Below are 25,381 nucleotides of genomic sequence, written 5' to 3'. Positions count from 1 at the left end.
TCAAGGCAAACAGGAAAGGACAAATGACCCAAAGACAGTATTGTCTCACCACTACATCGATTCCACAGAACTGATGGGGGTACTTGCTCCTTGAATCCAAAGTCTCTGCGGAGTCCTGCTGCAGGGGGTGTGATGACTGTGTTGTTTGGATCCTGGGTCTGCTGGTGTAGCAAAGTGACCCTGGGTAAGCCACTTCTCTCCAGACTTCAGTTTGTTGAGCCACGGGATGAGGACAGCAATAACACGACAGGGATTCTCACGTAGGGACAACTGCTTCTCATGGGAAGGAAGGGTCAGCAACATCCAGAGTCCTTTCTATTGTCACAGGAGCTGTGGGAGGGGAGCGTGTTTTCCTAACCTAGCAGACTCTGTCAGGAATGCTCTTAAGCATCCTGCAATGACAAGGTGACAGGGCTGCCTGATGGGTGACAGTGAATTGGCCAATACAAAATGTCAAGACTGAGGTTATCCGGTGAGCTTATGCACGCTTAATGTCCGGTTCACATTCTTTCGTCTGTGGGTTGGCTGAAGACAGAGTCTTACGTAGCCCAGGCTGGCCTCAAACACGCTCTGTAGGTGAAGATGGCACTGAACTCCTAATCCTCCTGCTTCCCATCTCAAGTGCTGGAGTTACAGCCATATGCCACTACACCTGGCTGGCTTATGTCCTTAATTTCTTAAAAGCCAGAGGCTGAACAAGCAAGAGCCAAGCATCATGACAGACATGTAAAAATGCTATGATGCAATCCGTTCCTTTGCATGCTGACTTTAAGAATTACTTTTTAAAAAGAGAAATGTAAACAAACATAAAACAGAGGAGCTGGGACTAGTAGCGCATGCTTGTAATCTCAGTCCTAGGGAGGTGTAAGCGTGAGAAGAGTGCACACATCTGTGGTCTCGGTACTGGGGAGGAGACAGCATGAAGGCCCAGGCTGGCCAGGGCTAAATACGGAGTTAGCCACAGAGGCCTTACATAGGGGAAAAGAAAGAAAGAAAAAGGATCAGGAATGGAGCTCCACGGTAGAGTACTTGCCTAGGGTATGCAAGGCCCTGGGTTTAGACCCAAAACAGATCCGCTGTGCTCTCGGCCTGGCATAGTCTTACCCTTGTGTTTCCAAACCTGAAATGGATGGGATGTGAAACCCCACGCACCGAGAACCCAGCACTGCCCTAGGTGTGAGTCGCCCTGTAAATGTCAATTATTTTATTTAAAGCCCAGCTGAAGTTGCACAAGTGACTCAGGGCTAGAAGCCTGCCCAGGCTACCATGACTTACTAGACCAGTAAGAAGTCCCTTCTGCCCCAAGTCTCTCCAAGGGCAGTGGCTATTTCCAGATTCAGAGAGACCCTAGGGGCCACTGCGAGAGGGGAGAGGGGCGTTTGCATCTCACCTCACACACTGTGGGAAGAGACAGGAGAAAAGCAGCTGCAGTCGAGATGCCCTGCTTTTCCCTAGTGTTCTCCTTGCTAGGTTTGTTCTCTCCTGTGCAAGGTGACCTCCTGCAGAGCTTCTAGTCAAGGGTTTACTTCTCACTGTAGGGTTAAAGACCCGATCACCTCGATGGAATAGGCAATGCATGGAAGGGAACCAGGACCACAGAGGGGTCGAGAAGAACTAGTAGAGCCCAGAAACACTGGCCATCTTAAAGAAGGAAGGGTGAGAGGGAGATGGCAAAAGTGAGCCAGCCCTGCAGGGAGCGACAGCAGAATCTGGGCCCGCTGCCCACATCTTTCCTGAGAAGTGCTTTGCCCAGAGGCAAGCAGGTGGTGGGAGGGAAAAGACAGACACCCAAGACCTGATACCAACCTGTACATCTGCCCAGCTCTGCCTCTCTTCTGAGTCACTGAACTGCCAAACCCCGGGGATAGCAGGAGCTTCTCAGAAGCCCCCCAGTCCAGCTGTTTTCTTGCCTTACCACCTCTCTCAGCTGCTCCCTGGCAGAGCCCAGTATGTCCCAGAGACTGTCTTGACTCTGAAGTATAGGCTTTGTGGAAGCCACAGCCTGACATGTTTCTAGGAGCCACGCTTGCCATGGTTGAGAATAAGATAGCATGGGCTAGGGCTATGAGCAACTGCAGGCCTTGCTCTACCGTATTTTTGGCCGGGGTGGGGGTGGGGGACTCTTGGGTTGTAGGCTGTTTGTTTTTGTTTTCAAACCGAAGTCTGGCTATGCAGCCCAGACTGGCCTCAAACCTGTCATCCTCCTGCCTCAGTCTCCGGAATGCAGACCAGATTGTGGGATTTCCACACAGTCTAAATGAATGGCCTTTCCTGTGTCCAACAACAGATGTCTGCTTGGACACATCTCCAGAAAGCAGCGAGGTCTGCAAAGTGGTCACAAGCAGACAGTGGCTTGGCCCTGGCTCAAACCTTTCCAGACAAGAGGTTCCTTTTTTCCCAAGGCAGTCTTGGATGGGGCTGCCCACTCCCACCAACAGCCAGTCCCTGCATCTGCAATGAGAACCCCTAGCAGAGACCCTACGGCCGCAACACATCTTTCACTCTGGAAACTCAAAAAAAAAAAAAAAAAGAAAGAAAGAAAGAAAGAGAAAAGTGATTCCTTATTACCACTAAATAGAAGCTTGCAGTACAGTAGAAAGTTCAATAGTGAAGCTAGAAAAGAAAAAATAATCCATACATTCCCTACACTTCCTCTTGCCCCCATCAAAAGGGCACTATAGACACCGTTTCAAACACCAGGTCTTTCTGGCTTTGTAGTCTAGGTTGGATCCTGTGCGTAGCATTCACACCACACAGCTTCCCCTGGGGTGGAAAGAGATTGAACCTCACATCTGCACGCTCCTGTGTTTCAACACTAGGCCTTTGGTCCCCCGCGCTTCTCGAAGGTAGGCACGGTAACTTCATCGTCGAACACCTTACAGCACCAGGCACACACTAAGGGTTCCATAAATGTCTTTCTAGCCCCACCAGGATCCCAGAAAGCAAGCACACCGTCAAAGATGAATTCAAGACCTTGGAGGGAGAGCGCCCTGCCATCTCCAAGGTAACCAAAGCCGAAGCCGGGAATGCCCACGCATGCGTACAGTCGCCCTTCCTTCCCGTAACCTCAAAAAGAATGCAACCCGTAAAAAGATTTGCCAGAAGCCGAGAGCGCATGTGTGTGGTTCCACCAACACCCAGGCCTCCTCCGCCTACTGCCCGCCCGTCCACCCAGTCGTCGCCTCCAGAAACCCTGGCCGGAAACAGTGTCCATTTTGGGAAAGACCGCGCTGGCCAATCGCTGCTAGGGAGTGGGGTGCAGACCGGCGGGTAGGAGACGCCTTATTGGCTTACATGTGGGTGTGGGCGGGATCAAGGGTCGCGATACGGCCAAAGAAAGGAGGCGGGAAGCTCGCAAAGTCGCAGCCACGGGGAGAGGCGTGGCCCGGGGCGGGGCTAGAATGGGGGCGTGGCCTGGGAGGGGCGGCTGGGCCCCCGAGCGATCGCTGGTCGGCGAAGCGCCACACTCGCTTGGTTGAGGAGAACGGCGCTCAGCCGGTAGGTGACTGGGCATACATAGCCCCGAGACCTAAAGCGGGGCGCTGAGGGCTTGAGCGGGCGGGGACGGGGCGCTTCTCAGGCCGGGACCGGGTTGCGGCCTTGCTCTCCGCGAGGGCTGGCTGGGATGGGTGGCTGGGTGGCTGCGGTCTAACCAGCTCGCACGCGCCGCGCCACCAGCGCCACGCTCGCAACACTGTGCTCGCCCGGAGCTTCCAGGCCGCGCACCCACGGGTCACACGCTCGCCCGGATCGCGCGCGGGGACTGCCTTCCTCCCCTTCCCCAACATTCGTGCCATCGAGTTCAGCCGCCCCACTACCAGACCCTGCTCCTAGGTGCCCCCTTGAGAGAAGATCACTCCACCGCCCTAGCCGTGAAACGCTCTGCCTTTCCCTGTGAAGTGCTTGGGGTCACTTGTGCTGGGAGAAGGAGCCGAGACTGCCCTGGGTACTCGGCGGGACACTGCTAGTCGCCCACAGTATCGCTCCTCTTCGATGATCCTGACCCTTCTGTGTGATTCTGTGTTCTACTCGGGACTTTTGGTGTCTGTTTATATGTACTAGTCCCATCTTGGAAGCTCACCGTAGCTCTGGCAGCTTGCAGCCACCTGTCACCAAGTAAAAAGAAACATTTGTCAGAGGCAGAGATTCCCACCTGCTTCGGAGTCTCTTCCGTGTTTATTAACTTCAGAAAAGGTCTCTCCCTCCCCCCCCCCCGTGCTCATTAACTTCAAAAAAAAGTGTTTTTTTTCCCCCTTAAGTTGAGATTAAAAGATGGCTGTCAGCACTAAAGGATGGATAGTGGTATCCATGGGTTGTAAAGGAGAGGCTGAGTGAAGAACGGTTTCAAAAATCAGTGTATTAATGGCAGGGGTTTTGTTGTTGTTGTTGTTCTTAATTGAACACTAGTGACTTGATTAAGGTCTCTAAAAGTGAAGGAAGCTAAGTGATGAGCGTGGCACCAAGTCGAGTGAACTTTGGAACACTGGCACTATGGCTAGAAACATGGGTTTTTTGAAAGATCGGGGATCCTAACATCAGCCATGCAGGGGTTTGCTGAGTGACTTTCCCTTGCAGTGGTAGGTGTGGTAAGATGGTTGGAGAAGTATCCAGTTAAGAGGAGTACCTGAACCGGGTGTGGGTCGTGAAGGCGCACATACCTTGTCTGAGGCCTCAAAGCCCGTGACTGAGAGTGAGTTCTCAGGTCTCAGAATTCAGACTGCATAAGGTAACTAGATAGATAAAGAGGGGGGAGATCTGGGGTAATATTTTTTTCTCTTAACATGAAAGGTTGCTTTGAAGGTTGTTGTCTTGCTTATGATGTATGTGGATTTTCTCTTGTATCTGAAGTGATGTCAAAGGCAATTCCTTTGGATCGATGCCAGCTTTCTGAGTTTTTTTTTTTTTGATGCCTTTAAGACATCTTGAAAACTAGGCATGATGGCACACAACTGTAATCCCATCACTTGGGAGGCTAAGGCAGGAGGATCACTGCGACTTGGGAGGCAGTGAGGGCTTCATAGCAAGATCTTGTCTCAGAACACCGGAAAGAAAAAAAAAGAAGACATCCTGATTTATTTGGAAGAGGGTGGTGAATTTCTCAGAAGATCTCATAATAATAGTTAATATGTCTGACTTTAGAAAGAAGTACCCAGCTGTACGTACCCAGAAATATATCTCAGCAGTCTGTGCAATTAAACAGTACCAAGTGGTCATTTTCTGATTGTTCCTGAGTAGAAGGAGCGGCTCTGAGGTGGGGTTTTGTTGGTTTGTTTGTTTGTTGCCTCTGGTAACTGTTAGAGTTTGTGTGATTGGCACCACAGAGACCCTGGCAAATGAACCCTCGTCTATTAAACAAAAACGTCTGGTTTTGCCGTTCAGCCTTGGCAGATAGAGGTTTGGTTCCTCATTTTGGTTCTCCTGATGAACACTGATTCCTTTGTGATCAGATCGGAGTGTTTGTTTGAGAGAGGATAGGACTCACCCTGACTGCCCCCCCCCCACCCCGGGCAACTGCTAGGAGGGTTTTCTGTGAGGGAGAGGGTTCATCATTAGCTAGGGGCTGGAAAGAGACTGGAGGGGTATACCATAGATAAAAACAAATCTGGGCTTGTTGGTTTAGGCCATTGTGCCCCTCTTTGGAGTTTTATGTTGTCCCCTTGGCCTCTGAAGTCACTTTTAGGTTCCTTTTTTTTTTCCTCTCTCCTATCTCGGTGGACAGAACATGGACTTCTCCCAACATTTGCTTCTGCCCCGGGAAGAGCTCACAGGTTCATCCTGGGTGGCTTGACAGATGTTTTTTGTTTTTTGTTTTTTTCTGGGAAGAAATAAGGAATCTGAACCAAATTCAGTCTAAGTGAAAGGTCAGCTTGCTTCCCATACAGGCAGCAGACATTTCCACTGATGGCTTCCATCATCTCAATGCTTTTTTTTTTTTCCTGGCAAAAGGTTAAAATGCAACTAAAATTCTGCTTTCGTGATTAATAAGTCACTACCGCAGTTGTGTGTGATGCTTCCTGTTTGCCCCATTTTAGTAGTTCAGTTAAACTGGAGGCATCTGGGCACTCTGGTCACTTTTGAAGGCACCAGCGTGAAGTGGGTGTGGAGCGGGACGGTTTGGAGAGTGGATTTGAGGAGCTATAAGGATAAGTCAGCCCTCTGCACACCAGGATCCCGAATAAGGGAAAGGAATGGAGGCGAGTGTCTTCACGGGTTGGGTGAGGGTAGGGTGAGCATTTCAAGCGTGAGCATCCGGGTAGAGTGAGCACTTCAAATGTGAGCACCCCACATTCACGTGGGGGTGCCGACTGCAGGACTGACAGCTGTGGGGCAGAGCGGGAAGACTGGGTGGAAGGCGGGCAGCATAGGAAGGCGGGCACAAAGGCAGTTCTGTGCAGGGCATTGAGGTAGAGGCCTGCATTCTGAGCTTCTCTAACTGCCTGAGTGACAGGACTAAGGATGTTTTCCTCCAAAGCCTGTGCGTTCTTTTATTCATGCTTAAACTGAGGCTCCCTTTGCCTCTTGCTGTCTTAGAGTCTTTCATCTTGAACTCCCTGGTAGAACTCCTTTGGAATTATGTGCATAGGGAATAATTTGGTAGACAGCCTTTATATATATATATATATTTATAAATATATACAGTATAGGGTAAAGATCTTTAAAATTAGTACTAAGTAAAACAGACACTAATCCTTAGGGATTTGGTGTTGTGACTAGAATCTAAACTGACTTTTCTTGACATACACTTCATCATTTTAGGATACTTGTATAAGTGAGTGATAAGTCGCTCTCCTCAGAAAGTCAATTTTGAACGTAATTAAACCAGGGCTTCAGCCATCATAACGGCTCTTAATTATTATCACTGTTTACTGACTGTTGATACTGGTCATAATGAAAACTATACCTATGCTAAGGCAGAAGGCGCAAGCGGTCTGCACAGTGGGAGAGCCTGTCATAGTGCCACCACATCTGTGTGGCAGTTTATGTGTCTGTCTGTCTGTCTGTGTACCCTCGAGCAAATGGCTTCACTTCTGTGAGCGTGGAGTGCCCCATCTCATATGGGATCAGAAATGTTCATGGTTTTGAGCATACAAGAGGAGCGTGTGCTGGGCTGAGCACAGTGGCTGTCGCTGCTGTTGGTCGTTGTCGTGGTCGCTGTGACAGTAGTCGTAGCAGCCGATTGCTACCTTGTTTGGAGATCTGACTTCTCTAAGACCACATGAAGGAAAATGGGTGTCTGACAGGTCAGTCGTTGTTTTCAGCCAGCCTGGATGGCTTAGCTGTCAAGTTTTCCCACACATTGTTATATATAGTCATTGTGTGTGCACACATGTGTATCACAGCACACATGTCGTGATCAGAGGACAGTATGCAGGAGTCACTTCTCTCCTTCTTCCGTGTGGCTCCAGAGAGCAAACTCAGGTCTTCAGACTGGGCTGCAGACGTACTCACTCACTGAGACATCTCTCTAGCCCCTGGTGCCCCAGGCTTACTATACATCCTGCCCTAACTGTACTTCAGAGAAGCTCAAAAAGACTTAGGATCTGTCTGGTCAGAGTTCAAAGTCCTACATAGGGTTACCTGCATGCCTCTCAGGACTCTGGTCCAAACAGAACTGGGCCTGTCCGGGAGCTCCCCGATGTCCTCCCTGAGTGGGTCTCAGCATTAACTTGGGGTGAGAAAGACAGTGCTCATAGAATATAAACCACTGAGGGCTTGTTCTTTGTTTGGAAGACAAGGAGGCAACATTTGTTTTTTGGGGGAGTATGGTTTCCATCAGCACATGGCACCCACCTCTTCTCCCTTAAAACTGTCTGATCTCTATAACCAGGTCTGGGGGCCTTGGAGCTGGAGTCAAGAATGTGCAGGTTGCTTCAGATACCACAGGGTTTTGGTGGGGGTAGGGAATTAAATTCTTTTCTCCCTCTTAATACAAAACAAAAATACTGGCTCCCACCCCACTGACATTCTCTCTAAACTGCATTTGTTTTCTCTTGGGGAAGCTGTCTTGATAGGCGAAGAGTCATTTCTAAAGCGAATCTAGTTTTTAGAAAAAATAAATCACCGGATGTCAAGCCTCGTGAGGAGCTTGCTCAGATGAAAATGAAAGCTGCAGGCCCGGGGTGGCACTTGCCTTCAAGGCTGGAGGTGGAGGCAGAGCGAGCATCTGGACCTGCTCAGTCACTGGCCAGCCCCACAGCCTGCATATGATAGGTGCCTTAGTCAGTTTTTCAAGCAGCTTTTCTTAGGTGAGGGGAGTACTTTCTCTGGAAGGTGAGTCACTCATGCAGGGGTGTAGGTAACAGGCCGTTTGTTCCCCCGGCCCCCGTTGCAGAGGAAGTCCTGAGCAGACCTTGTTGAAAAGTCCTCTGCCAAAGATCACCTTCATTCCTGCCCAAGGGCTAGGAGCAGGGAGCGGGAAGCCGGTGGGAGGCTCCTAAAGCTTGCTGACTGACAGCCATGTCCTGGTGGGTCATATGGGCAGGGCACAGAGCCCAGGTCAGCAGTGTCACCACTCCTGAGCCCAGCCACCTTGAGGGTGGAAAATGGCTCATATCCAGTGACAGTTCAGCGTGGCAGCAGGAGTGGAGCTTTGGCCCTGGGGAGCTGGGAAATCCCTTGGCAGAGAGTTAGAGAGATACAAATTGTACTTAGAGATGAGAGATTTGGGGAGAGCCCTTTTCACCTCTGCCTTCCTTTCAGTCACCTGAGTTGGAGGCTCACAAGAGCTCCAGCGGTTGGGAAGGAAGGCTTGTTGCTCCCTGGGCTTCAGGAAGCTTGGGGTTAGGTAAACTGATCACCTTAGTCTCCATATACCAGGTCAGTGTGTGGGCCCAGAGAGAAACAGTGGGGGAAGGCCTGAACCATCCTCCCCTCCCATTTTCCAGTGGTCACAGCTTCTGCTGAATCTCATTCCAGAGAGCCAGCCATGATCAGAGGGTCTTAAGTGTGTCCTTGACTAGTGCACTCAGTGTTAGTCCGCGTGTCCAGGACCATCCACAAGATGGACTTGACAGTTCAGGGCCTCGGTAGAACTGATAATCCCTTGCAAGTGTCCCTGTCACAGAGTCCTCCTGAGTTCAGAACTCAGCACCTACCTAAAAAAACAGGTGCAGCATTGTGTCCCTGTGATCCTAGTGCTAAGGCTCGAGAGTAAAGACAGGAGGATCCAGGGGCCTCCTGGGAGCTCATGCCAGCCAGTCTAGCCAATCAGTAAGCTCCAGTTTCAGTGAGAGAGAAAAAGGCAAAAAAAGTAGAGAGCCATTGAGGAAAACCCCTGACGTGACAGTCACCCTCTGGTGTCCACACATACATACACACCTGGGGGTAGGGGCAGATATGCATTAGTATTGTACCCACCTCTGCAAAAGGTTGACTGAGGCCATCCAGCGACTTGGAGGCAGAGCTTAGCTCTTTGCACTGTGTCTTGTTGCCGCTGGGCCCAGGAGCTACCCTAGCGTAGGACTTTTATTTTGTGAAACAGCTCCCGGTTCCCCACAGGAGCGCCACCACTCTCGGGCTCCCTGCAAGCTCTTGGGCCCTGGAAATGATGGGACCTGCGTGGCTTCTGCTCTGCTTCTAAGAAAAAGTAAACAGAAAGCTCTCTGACTCTCTCCTCTACCATCAGGTTTGTGTGGTTGAAAGGAGGCTGGGGTTGTTAAGAAAATAAAGTCTAGGCAGGGTTACCCGGAAATCTCAAAGGTGTCTCCACCTTTAAGATACTTTCATTGTCCCCAAGCAGTGTCTTACCTAAACATGGGTCTTGAGTGACAATTGATTGATGGTGAGCTTCCAAAACACTGGACACCAAGGAGCATTTGTGTCTTTCTGCTCCAAATATGTGGCATGTTGCCCATGGCATACAGGTGGCCAGAAGAGCCTGAGTAGCCGGTGTCACCCCAGCCCGACCTGTCTGGCTCCTCTCCATGAGAGGCCTCTAAGGGCAAAGCATGATGTCATAGCTGGGTAATGGCCCATTGTACATGCAAAGAGCTGTTCTAGCTGATCCTTCTGGTGACCCTGGCCTTCCCCTTTACTGACTAGACTCTTCCGGTTGGTATTAGGAAGAGCTGGGAGACTTAGAAGGAAAGAGGAGTTTAGCTGACCCCAAATGAGGGGGTGATCGCCAGTTAAGACAATGCCAGCAGTGTTCTGCCTGGGGGAGTGAATGTGGGGAGCAGCTCCCCGAGCCCGTAAGTCGCACCTGTTATGTCCTGTGGTTTGAGCGGCAGGAATAGCTTTGTAGACAGAAATGTAAAAGAGGGGTCTGTGCACCATCCGTCCCTATGTAGGGTGCATATGCAGGTCAGCCCAGATGGATCGCAGGGCCAGAAGGCTCGTCTTCTCAATCAGAAGTAAATGGGTCACCAGCTCAGTATTTAGGGAAGAAGTTGAGAGGAGAGGTTCAGCATCTAACTTGCAGGTTTTCCTACAGGGATCAATCAGAATACAGTCATCACCGTGTTCCATTTCTGCAGCCAGCAAGCACCGTCCCCTTGAGCTTACCTTGAGCTTATATGAGTGTGAACACACATATACCAACCCAGGCAGGCTCTCAGAGTCTATGGCCCTCATCTATTTTGTCATTTTTTTTAAATTTTACTTATGTGTGTGTCTGTATGTATAGATGAGGGATGGGGGTAAGTATACCACAGTGCACACATCTCCATGGGTTGTCACAGAACCCTGTGAAGTTGGTTCTGTCCTTCTCCCTTGTTACCTGTATTCTAAGATCAAACTCAGGCCACAGATTTGTGTGACAAGTTCCTTTACCTGCTGAACCATCATGCTGGCCCTTTTTGCTTCCTTTTTTTGTTTTATAGGCAAGGTCTCACTATGCACTCCTAGCGAGCCCATAATTCACTGTATAGACCAGGCTGGCCTTGACTTTTCAGCCACCCTCCTGCCTCTGCCTCTGCCTCTGCCTCTGCCTCTGCCGCCTCTGCCTCTGCCTATTGGATGCTGGGATTACAGGCATGTGCTGCCACAACTGTCTGTTTTTTCACTCAAGTGATGTTTGTAAAGAGTGTTAACTGCCAAGCTCAGTTAGGTAGAACACATCCATGTCCCACTGACGATGGTCCAACTTACAATTTCCTGAACTTACGATGCAGAAGCAATTGGTATCCACTAGAAAATGCTCCAGATTTTTAACTTGATCTCTTTCTGGGCTGGTGTTAAGTAATACAAGACCATGGTGAGCCTGGGCACTGGCTATGGGTCATAGCTCCCTGTCGGCATCACTGTCATGAGGGAACATAGCCAATACTGCAAAGTGCTGCGTTGTTCATCTGTAATGATCAGTAAGCTATGGCATTAGGCACAACCCACGAATTTACTCGACAGTGTTTTCATCTTATGATGGCTTTATTGGATCATACAGCATTGAGCATCTGTTGTTAAAAGCAAGTGGAACCGGGGCACTTCTGCCAAAGAACTCACCATAGAGGGAAAGTGGGTGCCCAAGGAGACATGCTGCAGCTTGAGCCAGTGTTGACTGTCCCACAGAGAACTCCCCTATAGGAGGAGGCCTCCCCCTCGGCCTGCCGGTGTCTAATCTCTCTCCTCCTAGAACCCTTTCCTGCTTCTCACCTTGGAAGCGGAGCTTGCTCGCACTCTGGAGTCTTCAGTATACATGTTCAAACATGATGGCCCTGTGGTACAAAGGTGCTCCAACATACTTAAACTCAGGAGCACACAGTGCTTGGTGCCATGTAGGCCCAAATCATGTGCAGACGGCTCAAGGCCTGGCCCATGTCAAGCCTTCTGACGACTAGGGTCAGTGTGCCAAGATGGTCTGTCAGGGACATGTGCAAGGAAAGCTCTTGTTTGGCTTGATCACCATCATATTTCCACTAGCCAGTCCAGCACTTGGAAAATGGTACCCACTAGATAGAGTAGATATTTGTCATCAAATGGAAGTGCAGGGTGCAGATCTATATTCCTGTTAGGCCCTGTTGGTCTGAGGAAGAGGAAGAGCCATAGGCTTTCCCCAGTTTCCCTCACTTTGCTGAAGAACCTCTTGAGAACCTACCTGTCATCTCCCACATCACCCACCGCAGGAGAGAGCTAAGACATGACCCGTTAGTGTAAGTGGGCATGTCAGATGCATCCCTGGCACTCGTGTCTCCAGCTGATCACTCAGGATAGTTTGTCAAAGATTATGTAGGACAGCATCTAAAACTAGGTCATGGTCAGGGCTCCACAGAACAGACCATGTGTCTCCTTCAACACACCCCCATCCCCCTACTTTGGAAGTCTTCTGCAGAAAGCCACGTTGTTTGGGTTTCTTGTTTATTCTGAAGTTCCTCAAATCAGTTCCTCAATTTCAGAACCAGCCACCAGTGACTACAATGAACTCGAAGCCTCCTCCCTTACAGAGACACTGAACCTGGCTTTCTTTTATCCACTAAGGCCTGAAACCAGCCCCACCTGTAAAAATCACATATATAAACCCAGAAAGGAGGGTAATGGTTGTATTTCAGCAGGATTGGCTATATCCAAGGGACAGCTCCTTGTTATAAATCAGTCCAAAAGGTTGAGAGGGGGGGGCGTGTTTCATAGTTTACAACAGAATTGTTACTTATAATGATGACTTCAAGCCTTGGCAAGAACCTGAAATGCATTTTGATTTATCAGAAAAACAGGATTGACACAGTGTGGTGACTCACACTTGTAATCCCACCACTCAGGATGTTGAGAAAAAGATGTATGAGTTCAAGACCAGCCTGGGCTACATACCAAGACTTCATTTTAAAAAAAGCAAAAGAGAACAAGAAAAAGAGGGAGAGACTGTGGGGTGACTTAGTGTGAGTCAGTGGGGTAACATTGTAATCTTTGGAAACTGTTGAATGGTGTATACTTCAATCCTTATTTTATGAGAAATCCTAGTTAAAGGAATATCCTCAAATGCATAGTTAAAGGACACTTAAAATGCTTTTGCATAATATATATAAAATATTCTTACTGTTTATTGTATAAAGTGAAGTTCCTGCATTACTGATTCCAGAATGGCCTCTGTGACCCAGAGGTGCCTTCTCAGGCATCTTTTCTATTTGGTGTTGTTTGTTTGTTTGTTTGTTTTGGTGTGTGTGTGTGCGTGCGTGTGCACACGTGCTCATGCATGTGTGTTTATGTGTAAAGTGTGGTTTTTGGTTGTTTTTTTTTTTGAGACAGGGTTTCTCTGTGTAGCCTTGACTCTCCTGGAACTCACTCTGTAGATCAGGTTGGCCTCGAACTCACAGAAATTCACCTGCCTCTGTCCCGAGTGCTGGGATTAAGGCATGTGCCATCACCTTCTGGCTAGTGTTGACTTTCTTAGTGCAAAGTTTTTGCAAGTTCCATGTAAAATGGCATTGTAACGCTTTTTTTTTAAGGCTTGTTAAGTGCCCAGTGTCCGGGGTCTAGAGACAAAGTATTAGCCATGTGATGGCCTGGATGCTGGTGCTCAAGGCTTTGCTATTAAACAAACAAACCAGTGACCTGGAATCAAGAAGCCCAGAACTAGACTTTATCAAAGAAATAGCCAATTTGGACTCGGTTATAGACTCATTCCTGGATGAGATTCTCATCCCTTGGCCAAGGAACAAAGGCCTGCCACAATTCCACCTTGGAGTTTCTGCTCTCCGCTCCTTTCCTTTTTTTTTTTTTTTTGGAGCCTGTCCTGGAACTAGCTCTTGTAGACCAGGCTGGTCTCGAACTCACAGAGATCCGCCTGCCTCTCCCTCCCAAGTGCTGGGATTAAAGGCGTGTGCCACCACCGCCCGGCCTCTCCGCTCCTTTTCTATAACTTAGGCTGTCTGTTCGTGCTTGGCCGTTGAGATACTTCTTCCCAGGTCAATCCCTGGGTGTGTCACTAACAGATCTGTGGATTGTAGCAGCTTCTGTATTTCAGCCCCACCTTTGAAAGCTCGGATCATTGGATAAGAGATTCAGTACCATGGCTGAGTAGGCTTCAGCATACAAGTCCTTCATGTATATCCTACTGCTGCCCCTTCCCTGCAATGTGACATCGAACAAATGACCTCCAGACCCTCAATTTCCTCCTCTATATAAAGGGCGTGTGTAGCCAGACATGGTGGCTCATATGTGTAACCCTAGCTCTCAAGAAGCAGAGGCAGAAGAATTGCAAGTTCCAGGCCAACTAGGATACATAGCCAGACCTATCTCAAATAAATATGAAAATAATAAAAATGAAGGATATAATATTAATGTCTTGCATACAGAGTTGTAAGGATTTAAGAAATAATGCATACATCACACAATATATGACGATCAGTAATAGCTGCCAGTATGAATTTCTGTTTACATGAATCAGATCATAATTACATGTATGCAGATGACAACTGATGTTGAAAATACCCAATACGGCAAGACAACTAATCCCAGCCCTTCTACTGAGGTCACCATGTGTCACTAGGTCATTGCTCAGTCCATTCCGTGCTGAGACCTTGCCAGTGGAGACAGAGGCCAGACGGGTTGCAGAGGGCTCTTTGGGGCCACCCTCGGATGGGTCTGCCCCTGTGTTCTGAGTTCTCTTTCCGCCTCCCTTCAGTATCTGTGTGAGATGCTCTGCTGACCAGGGGCTGAAGTAGGTACCAGCTCAGCACAGGCAAAGCCCTTTGGCACGGGATGCATTTCATCACACGTTCCATCTGTCCCTCTGCAAGCCCCACTCGTGGGGTACTGGTCACATGCCCTGAATTGCAATCAGTCATCCATTAAAACCCTGTCTGTGGTTTGAGAATGTCTCTTTCGCAGGCGAGACACCAGGTCTCTGCTTTCTGACTTGCCCCTGCCTACAGCTCAAAATGTGAAAGGCCGGTGATTCGCACTCGGCTCTTCCATCCTTGTCTTTGTGTGAATGGCCCTTCTCCAACATTAATTAGTAAGAAGTCATGTGTTGGAATAAATGACTGCCAAAGGCCTTTCTGAATCTAAGGTCAATTTAGGACTCATTTCTCATTTAAATAAATATAGAATAAATGGCACGTAATCCATCTATCCATTTTCTCTCCGGCTGGCTTAGAAATCCCTTGAGGATTATAAGGGTAATACCTTAAGCAAATAACTAGGATGTGTGAAAATCACCTGTTTCCCTGAGACCCTGACCAGGAGAAAAAGAATGAGCCCACTAACAGAGGGTCATCCAGAAATTCCAGTCCCACGAATGTGCCACTCAGAATTATTTCCCAGCTGTACAAAAAAAAAAAAAATGTGAACAAGGATGGGCTTTTGTGGTACCACTTCTAAGTGAGACTCTGGAAACAGAATTCATCCATAGAATAGTAGGTGGATCGTCTGTAACACTGCAGAAGTCCCGTGTGTGTGTGTGTGTGTGTGTGTGTGTGTGTGTGTGGTATGTGATGGCTATCTCTTTCTTACTTCCTGAGTCACAACTATTAAAACTCACAGTCCCCAGGGAGACTATAAAGAGAGAGAAATAAAAACCAAAACTCAGAGTGAGGCGCTCTCCTCTCCAGCCTTCTGTTTCTTTGAGTGGCCAGCGGTTTGGTATACACCTTTGTATCTGCATGTTTGAGGTCATCTTAAGTTTACCAGGTACCACTCCCAAACATGCATACGTGCCATGCCTCTGCAGTTCTTGTCCCCTACCGAGAGATCCTTTTTGGTTATTGCCTGTCTTCATTATGAAAGTAATGTACTACAGAGGACATCAGTGAGGAATATGAGAGGGATGGGTAAAGCCCATCCTCCGGATGATGCAGAAGAGTGGGGAAGACTTAAACTTTCTATGGTATTCTCTGTGTGTGTGTGTGTCTGTCTGTCTGTCTGTGTTTAATCACTTGAAATTGCTGTCTATAAAATAGAATAACTCACTGAAGAAAATGTGAGAAAATTATAAAAATATTTTAAAATACTAAGACATTAATAAGTCTGACAAGAAGAGAACCTTTGTTTTGTCTGCTGGCGTCTGGATTTTTTTTGTTTGTTTTTGTTTTAAGACAGAGTCTCTATGTCTATGTTTTTATAGATGTTGACCTACTATAGAAGGGACCGGAGAGATGGCTCAGCAATTAAAAGCACTGGCTGCTCTTACAGAGGACCTGGGTTTGGTTCCCAGCACCCACATGGTGACTCGCAATTGTCTGTACTGGCAATTCCAGGGGATCCAACAAACCTTTTCAGGGATTTGCGAGTGCCGGGCATGCACAAGGTGAACAGACATACATGCAGCCAAAACACCCATACACTTAAAGTTAAAAAAAAGTCAACCACACAAGATAAGTACTATTCAGGGCCAGAGTTTGCGTAGACTTCTATATACTTTTTCTTTAACATTGTCTCCAGTGATATTTGTTCATATTGTTAATTTTTATAAACATTTTAATGGATGTGCTGTGATTTAATAATTCCCCATAATCAATTTCATTCTGGGTTTTTGTTGCTATGGACACACTGAACAGCGTCAGCTGTGCATCTGTATTTCTAGTTGTTCCCTATCAAGATTGCATTTCTGTGTGATAGCTGCATAAAAGTAGCTGTTGTCTGACGCGCTCTGTCCCCGGTACTTTCGGCTGTGTTGTTGCATGGATGAGTAAAAGTGAATGAGGGTGTGTTTAAAGGTCAAAGTGAAGAGGAAGAAAGAGACTGGAGTGCTGTGGCTTGTCAGCGACTTCCTGGAAGGGGAAGGCCTCAGCTTAATCTGTACAGGACAAGCAGGAAGTGTCAGGTGGCCCACACAGCAAGGCCCACTGGGAGACCTGTAGAGCTCAGTAGCTAAAAGCTTGGGGAGAGCCGGCAGCCAGAGCGACACCCTGTGTTTGGGGAAACGGTGGTCAGATAGATTATAGACCACAGGCTTGGGCCTGGACCCATAAGCACTGCAGAGCCGGCCGACGTCTTTCAGACTGAGGTTGTCTAAAGGACGTGATGTTTTATGATGAGCTCAGCCCAGTGGGGATGGGCCGAGGTCAGGGAGAGGGTGGAAGTGGCTAAGACCTACACTAATAGAATAGACACGGGTGGTTGCCCTTAGCATCCTGAGGGCCTTTAAGGGCATTGGTGTTTCCTCGGGCCCCGGGCCAGCCCGGGCTGCCAAACATGTGGTGGGGACTGGAGGACTATAATAAGCTCTATCCCACAAATTTTCTTAGCCCTGCCATTGTCTTTGTGGAATTGGCAGTAAGACCGAATAGTTGTGGGCATGTGAGATTTCTTTTGTATATTATCGATCTGTAAAATGTTAATGATTAATGAACCTTCACATTTCATATCTTCATTAATGGGAAATGCACAAAAGAAATCTCCCTCCAGGGAGCAGGCTTCAGGCTGGCCAAGGGGGAGTGGGGGTCAAGATCCTTTCAGTTCATTGACGCTCAGAGTGCCCAAGTACAGTACTTGGCGTGCCGCCTCCCCCTAGCTAGTGGCCACCTGCTCCCATATCCTTTGGGAAAGAATTCAGCAAACCTTTCCAGAGCCCTGTAACTTTTACCAACAATAGTTGCCCAGCAGCTACTGTCTGCTCCCTGCCCCCAGGGCCCTCCTTTTATAACTCTATCCCCAGGAATGTGAGGGAATGGAGGGTTATAGCCTCACTCTCCTGGGAATTAGGTCCTGGGGTATAGGAGGACCAGCTTCATTTTCATGATCCCTTCCCGACCTTCGTCTCCAGTCTCACCAACTGCCGCTGTGGCTTCAGCCTACCCACCAGCTCCCTAAAGCGGTAGTGATTCCTACAGAGATACTCCCCTCTGGATTACATCTTCCTGGGCCCTCCTCACCTAGAGTACTGTGTGTGTGTGTGTGTGTGTGTGTGTGTGTGTGTGTGTGTGTGTTTGCAGTGTGTGTGCTTGTCTATGAGGAGGCCGGAGTTCAGGTATTGTTCCTCAAGAGTCACCACACCTATTACTTTTTATTGTATTTTTATTTCCTTAGGCCACAGAGTGGGTGTGATGGTCAGAGGGCAACTCGGAGCCAATTCTCTCCTTCTACTGTCTGGCTCAGTGGCAAGCAGCCCCACCTATGAGCCCCCACCTTAGTGTTTTGAGTCTCTCACTAGGACCTGAGGCTCATGCTCAAGTCCTCTGGCACATGGCTACAAGCGGTTCACCAGCTGGCATCTCCCTAGCCCCCTGCTGGTGTCTCCCTTCCCTTGAGCAGTTCTTGTTCACCCATAGGAAGCCTCTCCCGCTGCAGCAGATCCTGCTGCAGCTGCTCCGAGTTTCCCTGTGTGCCCGCCCCACTGCATGGCCTCTGTGTCTGTGTCCTAGACCTCCTCTGCTTTACAACGTCCTTTTCTGACAGCTTGTCTGTTACCCCAGCGTACTATGAACCCCTTCAACAACTGTGCCCTTTTCCTCGTTGTCATTCTAGCACCCAGGCCAGGGTACCCAGCAGACCCACTCTGCGTGCCCAGGGCCTTCACAGCACTACAGGAGGACAGGACTTACCGACAGAGACCTTATTCATCAAAAGCCTTCTCTGCCTCCAGTCACTGGCTCTAAGACGCTTCAGTGGGGTCTGTGAGAGACTGTTGTGCCTATGTGCTCTGAGCTCTCTGCCTGATATGAGAACCACATGATTTTGGGGGTTTTGTTTGTTTGGTTGATTGGTTTTGGTTTTGGGGTTTGTTTTGTTTTGTTTGGGAGACTGGTATTTTTTGTTTTGTTTTTGAGACAGGGTTTCTCTGTAGCTTTGGTGCCTGTCCTGGAACTAGCTCTTGTAGACCATGCTGGCCTCGAACTCACAGAAACCCACCTGCCTCTGCCTCCCAAGTGCTGCGATTAAAGGCGTGCACCACCAAGCCCAACTCACATGGTTTAGATTAGCATCTGTTTTCCAAATCTTTTCAGTTCTTGTATAAGATGGTGTCTTGTTTCTTTTGTTAGCATCTCCCTGTGGGTTTTTTTTTTTCATACATGTATACAATAATGGTCTTCTTTAAAATACTCTGAGCTGAGTATGGCCTCTTGGCCTCCTGTGTAGACCCAGAACTGAAGAGGTTTAAACAGGATTATATGTTTTTAAAATATTTGTGTGTATTAAAATTAATGATAGATTAACATTTTTATTTCTGCTACTTTAACTTGCATTATTTATATTTTAGTACCCTGGTTTCTTTTTTCTCCATTCCCTTGCTTCCTGTTACAGTGGCAAATTTTTCCTTCTTTACCCTTTGGGTTTGTGAGCTCTGGTGGTATCTCTGCTCTGTTTGTTTGTTTGTTTGTTTGTTTGTTTTGAGACAGGGTTTCTCTGTGTAACAGCCCTGGCTCTCCTGGAACTCACTCTGTAGACCAGACTGGCCTAGAACTCAGAGATTCACCAGCCTCCACCTCTGATGTGCTAGAATTAAAGGTGTGCATCACCACTGTCCCACAGGTATCTCTGTTCTTATGGAAGTTATTCTTAAACTTTAATGTGCATACATAATTGTAATTTTAATAAAATTTATACATTTTCACAAGTAAAATTTCCCCCAAAATACCAGGTTTTATTTTTCTTCCATTTTAGATGTAATATTTTACTTTATATGTCTGAGTGTTTTGCCTCTGTGTGTCTTTGCACTACATATGTGCCTAGTGCCCTCGGAGGTGGGAAGAGTGCATCAGATCCCCTGAACTGAAGTTACAGATGGTTGTAACCACTTTGTGGCTGCTGGGAGCTGAGTTCAGGCCCTCTGGAAGAGTGGTCAGTGCTCTTAATCACTGAGTAGCTCTCCAGCCCCTTGACTGATTATTTTCAACACACAATTGTTCGTTGAGTTGACCAACACATTGCATCGATTCCTGTGCCTACTGCTACTTCTTACATTCCGTGTCCCTCTTCCATACATCTCTTCTTTCCAAAGCACGCCCTTCAGTGGCTCTTTAAGTCAAGATAGTAGAATGTTACCTGCAATTCTTGTTTATGTGCATACGTGTTGTGTATAGATTTTTAAACAAATGGCCTATTAAAACTCATCGACTTAAAAACTATAACACCCGGCAGCATGTGGCAGAGCCCTTGGCTTGGAAGTCTGACTTGCTGGTTCAGCACTTAGTGACAGACCAGACACCTGCTCCCCAATTCTTCATTTTTGTGCTTCTTGCCTACAGGGGCTGAGCGTACCCCAAATACAAAATAGAAATTGTACTAGCCTTGTAGCCAGTTAATATCTGTCAGTTCCTGGATTTAACAAGAGCTGATGATCACTGAGTGCCAGGGAAGTGGGCTGCTTCCTGGGTACTGTTTGAGTTCTAAGTCCATGTCAGGTTCTCTAGTTATCCAAATCGAGCCTCAGTTTCCTCATGTGTCAAGTGGGAATAAGCCTTGTAACTGTGAGGCGCATGAACAGTGCAGAACCATCACCACACTCAGACCCGTGTGAGCCGCGTCAGCCGCTGCATCTCCTTAGCTGAGTGGACACTCGCTGAATGAATGCAAGAGGCCACCGTAACTGGCTTCTCCTGAGGAGAAGAAGACAGGGCAGGCCTAGGCAAGTGCCCCACAGAGAGAGGAGCATGGTGCGGATGGAGGAGAAGCAGACTTGCCCATGGCTGCCCAACTGCTTTGTGCAAAGGGACCAGTCTGGCTAGCTAGGTGCCAGGGCAGGCACGAGGAGGCAAACATGGCAGAAAGGGGAACCAGAATGAAGCAGGTGTGGGGCCCTAGGGCACAACTGGTCAAATAGCTGTTTGCGAGGGCAGCTCCCTCCCAGGCACTCGCCCTGGGCGCTCCCTTGCTTCACAAGCCCTCCTTCTTGTTAGGGTGACGCTTTATTGGTGTGGCCTGGCAGCTAGGCCAACTACAGGCAGAAAAGAGGAAGCATTAGGGCGGCACTGGTGTCAGCCAATATCTTATTAAGGAAGTTGGGCCACTCCACTTCTGCTGCTTATCCCTCTGAGCATTCAGAGAAGGACACACTCTTATTCCCAGATGAAATAGAGATTTGTTCGGATCCTTCAGTGAACGTTGTCAGAGTGGCCTCAACGGTTTTGATTTCCCTCTGGTGAAGTGAACATGGAATTCCTTAGGTGAGACTGTGGACACCTCGTTTATGTGACGCGGAGGCATGTACGTGTTGGTGACTCAGTCGACACAGCCTAGTAAAGGGCAAAGGGACGAACATGCACTTGGCATCTCCTGTTGGCCAGACTAGCCGTGGCAGTTCGTGTTCTCTCCCTCTGTACACTCCAAAGATTCCTGAAAGTCAGGACTCTGACTTCCTGAGAGAAGTCCAAGAAACCGTTCGAGGTCAGTACACAGGCTCCAGGTGCAGGGACCAAGTCCAGCACACCTCTAGCTGTGTAACCTAGGCATGCTGGGAACTTCTCACTTCCACTGTGGAAAGCAAGGTTAAATAATGCTAGGTGCTTAGCAGATAACCGCTGTTGTTATTGTTCTGAATTGGAGTCAGCCAGCCCTCCTGACCGGCCTGTTCTGGGAATTAGGAGGAACCTGAGGCCAATGGCTCCAAGTCTCTTCTTAGCGACCTGGGGTTCTACAGAGGTCCTCAGCTGAGGGGAAGAAGGCTGAGTGGGTGGACCTCTTGCCACCGCCATCAGCCAGGACAGCTGTTTCTGATATGAATGCTTCTAGCTCTTATATGGTGATGAGGTGTGATTTCATTTGACAAAAATGGCCCTAATGCCTTTTTTTTTTTTAAATGAAGCTAGAAGCCATAACTTCTGTTTCCCAGCCTGGTGTTCTCAGGGTAAATGGACTTGCTAAAAGAGGGAAGTGAAATATGATACATTTTAGAAAGGCTGTTTACTCCCAAGGCCAACATTTAAAATACTTCTATTGCACCCTTTAATGAGTCAAAGACTCATTTGGCCTAACTCTTATTTCTCTCCCAGAATCCTGGAACAGATGTGTTTTCCACCTGAGCTCTCCAGTGCGGTAACCAGTGTACCTGAGAAGCTGTTCACAGCTTCTGTCATTGTAATTAACTGTAAACAAACACACATTCCTGGTGGCTAGTATAGATTAGTATGGAGAGGGGTCAAATGGCAGACCTGGTACCAAAAGGCTTGTCAGGAGTAGAGAATCTAGGAGGCAAGAGAGATGGTTTTATGGTTAAGGCGCAGGCTGCTCCTCTGGAGAAGGCAGGTCTAATGCCCAGCGCTCAGATGGTAGCTCACAACCGTCTGTGACTCCAGTTCCAGGAACCCAATGCTCTCTTCAGAGCTCCACAGGCACCAGATGACACAGTGATACAGAGACGTGCGTGGAGGCAAGACATCCGTACATATTAAAATAACAGAGCCGGGCGGTGGTGGCGCATGCCTTTAATCCCAGCACTCGGGAGGCAGAGGCAGGCGGATCTCTGTGAGTTCAAGGCCAGCCTGGTCTACAAGAGCTAGTTCCAGAACAGGAACCAAAAAGCCACGGAGAAACCCAGTCTCAAAAAAAAAAAAATCCAAAAAAAAATAAAATAATAACAGTACAGGTTCTGGGTAGGAGAGACGGCAGCTCAGCAGTGGAGGGCATGGGTCTCTGCTCCCATGTCAGGTGGCACACAGCCAACTCTGACCCCAACTTCGGCAGATCTGACTGCCCTTTAGACCTCCTAGCTCCCCCCGTGCATGAAGATAAAGTCAGTTCATTTCTTTTTAAAGGTTCAGACTCTAGCCAGTCATGGTTGATGCCTGGTGGCTGCTCAGGAAGCTAAGACAGGAGGACTGCCAATTTCAAGACCCTTGACCATCTTAAAATAAAAGGATCTCTTTTCTTCTGCTTATATTTAGTGTGTGTGTGTGTGTGTGTGTGTGTGTTTGTGTGTGTGTGTATGTGTGTGTGTATGTGTGTGTATGTGTGTGTGTGTGTGTATGTGTGTATGTGTGTGTGTGTGTATGTGTGTGTGTATGTGTGTGTGTGTACGCTATGGCGCACAAGTTGAGGTCAGAGGACAACTTGTGGAAGTCGTTTCTCTTTTCTCTACTCTGTGGATTCCAGGGATCAAACTCAAGTTCTCAGGCTTGGCAGTCCCCAAAAACTGTCTTCTTACAAAGGCCTGGGAGCATCATGTACCCCAGTGACATAGCACTTGTCTGGCGTGTGCGAGGCCGATTTCGGACGCCAGCACTGAAAGGAGAGCATATTCTGGGCCCCATGTCACTGGCTCCTCGGCGGATCTAGGATGTGTGCATTTTAAGAAGTCATCTGGCACAGCTCCAGACTTTCTGGTTGGAAATTCCTGTGCTGGAGAACTCTATAGAGGGAGGCCAAAGGCAGAATCAGGCATGCAACCCTAGCCCTGACCTGGGAGACAAGAACAACCTCCTGGGCCGTGGTATACACTTAGGCAAGCACCATGACCCCATCCCTGGAAAAATGCAAACTGTGTCTTGCTCCTGTGGCTCCCAGACATCCTTGAGCCCAAACCTAGAAGTGTTCTTACAGACAGAGCCTAGGGTAGATCTGGTAGCACCCAGCCACTTCCGCCCCTAGATTCTTGCAGCATGATCGAGGCGCCGCAAGAGGAGATCAGGTTGGATGTATGCACCAGACCTGAAGGAGTGCTGGTGAACCCTGCCTTTTCTCTGTGCGGGCCCTGGGTGGGACTCTTGCCTTTGCTGTCATCCTTGGCTTCCATACAGTGAAGCTAGCAGGCGGCTGCATGCATTGGAGGCTGAGGTGGAGTTGAGGAGGGGGGTGGGTTGAGAGATGAAGTAGAGCCTTGACCTCATTTAGCCCCCATTTAGGCCGAGGGGTGGGTGGCGGGAGCGAGCCAACACCGAAAGCCTAGGGCTGGGAAGAACACCTAGCCTAGCTACTGTCCTGACATTGATACTGATCTGCGTGTTATGGACCAGACCCACATAGAGGTGGGGGAGGAGAGAGGAAGCAGGCCTGTCCATATTTGTGGGAGAGCTGCCATCAGGCCAGCGAACCTGGAGGCTGTCAGTGAGGGGCTGAGTCATGGTCATGTGGCCCAGGACAGCCAACTGCAGGAGAAGTTCCACTGCTACTGCCTTAAACTGTCCGCCGCTGGGAGGGTGGGGGTCAGCCCGTGCTCCCTGTGCCATTCTCAGGGCCAGCTGCCAGCTGCTGGGTCAGCTTCTCAATGGCCTCCTTGTCATTCTGCCTGCTAGGCTGGGGATGAGTCACTGGAGAGTACACGGGAGGCCACAACCTCAACTTCTCCCCAGGGAGAGCAGCCTGGCGTTGGTCGTGTGTGCTTGGGGGTGGGGGCGACAGGGCCCCTGGCCTGCTGCCCAGCTACATGAAAGAAAGGTACTGGTTGGCTGAGTGCCCGCAGCCTCTAAGAATGCTAGCTCAAGGTGAGCTTTCTACACCAGGTAGAGGCGGGCTTTCTGAGCAGAGTGCCGCTCAGGGCCCACCCTCTTCCTCGTTCACTGGCCCAGCTCTTCATCGCGCATGCGTGGGACCATCCTGTCAGAAGGTCTGCAAATGTGCCTTCGGTCCTTCGGGTCCCAGTCAACATGAGTCATCCTGATTTGTGTCTTGTTCTCTGTACTAAGATGCAGCCATGTACAGGATCCCCCGACTCTTAGGAGCCCTGCGACCACAGAGGACCTTGAGTTTCCCTTCATGTTTGCTTGGAACATGACTTTGGAAACTCGAGGCACTTACATCCAGCCTGAGGAGCCTGGGGTCCACAGTCTACCCCAGCTTTGCCACACAAGGGCTGACTTCCTGAACAGAGATCCACTTGGGTAGGCTTCAGGTTTTCACAAGAAAGTAAAGAGAGTCCATTAAGCATACGTCTATTTCTCTTAGATTCAGGGGGTTTCCTAGTTTATTTTTAAATTGCATTTTCCCTGATAAAAAGGCCAAAAAAGGTGGGCTTCATTGTAGCCTTTAAGTCAGTTTTCAGAAGGCCGAAGGATTTGGGGAGGGATGTAGGGAGGAAAAGTTACAGTACCAGCCTACCTGGAGGTTTTTGCCAGTTGGAATTCAGAATTTCCCATTGACGTCTTAAAGTGACCAAGTGGTAGATTATCCATTCTAGCCTCCAGAATCAGGCATCCCTGCTGGAGGTTGGAGCTGTTCTGGGTTCAGGGCTAGCCTGCTCTCAAGAGGTAGAGATGCAAGAACAAATGAACAGAACCCAGCCCACCTCCAGGTAGGGCCGACAAGGCTTCCAGAGCCAGTGGAACGGAAGGAGGTGAGTGAGGCGGGTCCTGGGAAGAAGCTCGGGCCCGGTATTCCTCAGCTCCCCACTATCTCACTAACTTCCAGGTGTGACTGGGCAAAAGGCCAAGGGTCTCAGACAGTTGGCTTCATTTGGTCTACACGTCTGCCCTAAGAGCAACTAAGTATGAGCTCAATTTAATGGCGTTACAGCCGGGAAGACCACATCTGTGAGTAACAGCGTTAAGATCAACCTGCCAGGGGGCTGGAGAGATGGCTCAGAGGTTAAGAGCACTGACTGCTCTTTCTAGAGGTTCTGAGTTCAATTCCCAGCAACCACATG

General features: G+C 48.8%; 1 protein-coding gene across 1 annotated transcript in view; it reads left to right on the top strand.

The window, feature by feature from the left end:
- The first annotated feature begins 3,415 nt into the window (after nt 1-3,415).
- The window catches only part of Map3k14 (mitogen-activated protein kinase kinase kinase 14), a 47,542-nt gene continuing 25,576 nt past the window's right edge, over nt 3,416-25,381 (top strand). The window contains exon 1 of the mRNA XM_041635864.1: nt 3,416-3,498. The gene's annotated coding sequence lies outside the window, so the exon portion shown is untranslated. The remainder of the gene's footprint in view (nt 3,499-25,381) is intronic.

The sequence above is a fragment of the Microtus oregoni genome, unplaced genomic scaffold, assembly GCF_018167655.1.
Source record: "Microtus oregoni isolate MIOR12 unplaced genomic scaffold, Mior012 000048F_ref0000485, whole genome shotgun sequence".
NCBI lineage: Eukaryota > Metazoa > Chordata > Mammalia > Rodentia > Cricetidae > Microtus > Microtus oregoni.
Note: the sequence above shows the minus strand (reverse complement) of the source record. Positions and strands in the feature narration are given on the sequence as shown.